Source organism: Tupaia chinensis, unplaced genomic scaffold, assembly GCF_000334495.1.
Source record: "Tupaia chinensis unplaced genomic scaffold, TupChi_1.0 Scaffold000078_1, whole genome shotgun sequence".
Classification (NCBI taxonomy): Eukaryota; Metazoa; Chordata; class Mammalia; order Scandentia; family Tupaiidae; genus Tupaia; species Tupaia belangeri.
This window is the reverse complement of record NW_006159539.1, coordinates 125,523-127,647: the sequence shown is the minus strand read 5'-3', so window position 1 is coordinate 127,647 and position 2,125 is coordinate 125,523. Positions and strand designations below refer to the sequence as shown.

Here is a 2,125-nt window from a genome sequence, read left to right as displayed (position 1 = left end):
GAATGCTCTACACTTGCCTAGCAGACTTCCTCGAGCTGAAGCTCGAGAATTCTGCAGATGCTGGCAGTGTGTTTTCTATCAAGGCAAGCCAGTCGCCGGCCTTAATAGGCTGTTTCTAAAACGTTGACACCCTAGGCTTGACCTGGAAGCCTTACTCAGGATCCAGGGCAGCTCACCCACAGTGGTCAAGGGAAGTCGGGACAGAATAGTTCTGGCTTTGGATCTGAGTGGTGTCTGATGTCCAGGTGAAAGTGTGTCGTGCCGTGCATCTGTGTGAGTGTGTGGTGGGGGCGAGTGAGAGGACAGCCCAGAATTAAAGGTAGCTTTCGGTCTGTTCTGCAGCGGTCCTCCTTCCTCATAACTTCCGAGCGCGAGCGCTGACTTATTTTTAGGTCTCTGTCACGGGGCTGGGCAGGGCTTGGCTACCGGCGAGGCTGCTCCCACCTGTCGGCTACTTGTGGAGTTCACAGCTCGCTGCCATGGCTTTGCGGCTGGAAGCCATCCTTGGAGTCAGGCCCACCTGTTGCCAGTGCTGGCTTCTGGCCGTCTCTGCTGGGTTGCGGAGGGAGGCAGTGTTGGACCTGAGAGTAGGTTTCCTAGGACCTGATCCTGGTCTCAACTTTCTGTGTGCGAGAATCTTTTTTGCTGGAGAAAGCAGGAAGAGTCTGCTCCCGCCTTCTCTCCTGGCGCTTGGAGTGTCCCCTAAAGCAAGGCCAGCGTTGGTTTACACACGCCCTAAATGGTGAATTAATAAAAGCAACCTAGGTATCACATGCAATTTGTCTTTCTGCGTGCTCCAGGCACTACTACCTACAGAGGGGGCCTGTCATTAACACTTGAACAAGGAGGAGTTGAATAGTCATTCTTATCTTTTGTCTCCAACTCTGGATTTTTATCCTCCTTCTGAGAGTGGCCGTATCGCTAAGGTTCAGTTTTGCGGAGGCTTGCTTTAGTCTTCCTCTCCTTTCTCAGTTCCTCGAGTCTAAGGATGCCTCGAGATCCGGGAGATCGCAAATACCTTTCGCCTGACGCTCCGCCTTCCGGAGGCTTGCCAGGGCGGTGGCAGTTAGGTCCGCCTTCCTTGTGCTTAACTCCGCCCCCTATGGGCTGCATATTCAGGTTTAGGGAGTGTCGGAGTAGAAGTGTGCAGCCATCTCCCCCGAGGCCGGTTGACGACCCCTGGGATTATTTCTCGCCTTAGGTGTCCAGACCTTAGTTCTGTACTCGGCTCACAGCACCGTGCTGCCGTTTACAAGGAGGCACCTTGCGGAAATGTAAATAGTAAAGATAACTGGATGAGAAGGATAAGGCTCTCTTTCCTTTTTTCTTTTTTGTTGTTGTTGTACCGGTGTCCTCCAGGTAACGTGGGCTGTCTTTTCTCTTCAAGTCCCAGGGTGTCGGGTCTCGGCTTCTAAGCTCCGCGCCACCGCCTGCCTCGGGCCCTGGAACTCTGAGCTTCTGCCTCTAGTGTAAACATTCCACAAAAGGACTGCTAAGGTTCAGCCTCCCCGCGCAGGGCGGGACCAGCTTCTTCCTAGACAGGCGCCCTGACCAATGGAGGCTCCTACCGGCGCCAAGCCACCCAATCCGATTATTGGGCGGAGCTTGGACCGGCAGTGTGGTGGGAGGAGCCTGTTTCGCTTACGGACATTTTACCCCACATCGGTTACTTACCTTCCTGGGGCGGTGGAAGAGCTAGGGGTGGCCTTCCAATGCGATGACCGGCGGGGGCGGGAGCCTACTTGTGAGGCCTGTGGCTGAGACGCTGTGGGGCGGGATGTGTGGTGTTCTCCAATGAGACGTGAAGAGCTTTCCTGCTTCGTCCAATAGTGTTGCGGCTTGGGGGTGGAAGGCGGTAGGCTGGACGCTGTGATTGGTTCAACCTTTGACGGGCGGATAATACGTCCTGTAGCGGAACGTAGAGGAGTCTTCCCTCTGCGGGGCGGGCCGGGGGAGTGGGCGGGATTTCCCGGGTAACAGAGAAGCGGCCGCGGCGGTAGAGGCGGCGGAGACGGTTTCTCCATCTCCCCCCCTCCCCTTCCCCCCTTAGAGTTTCCCTCCCTCCCTCCCTCCCTCCTTCCCAGTCTGGGCACCGGGGCCTGAGACCGCTTCGTTAGCTGAGCGG

At 56.2% G+C, this 2,125-nt stretch overlaps 1 protein-coding gene across 1 annotated transcript in view; it reads left to right on the top strand.

Moving 5' to 3' along the window:
• Positions 1-2,125, top strand: part of SIN3A (SIN3 transcription regulator family member A) — a 67,969-nt gene that overhangs the window by 2,222 nt on the left and 63,622 nt on the right. The window lies entirely within an intron of this gene.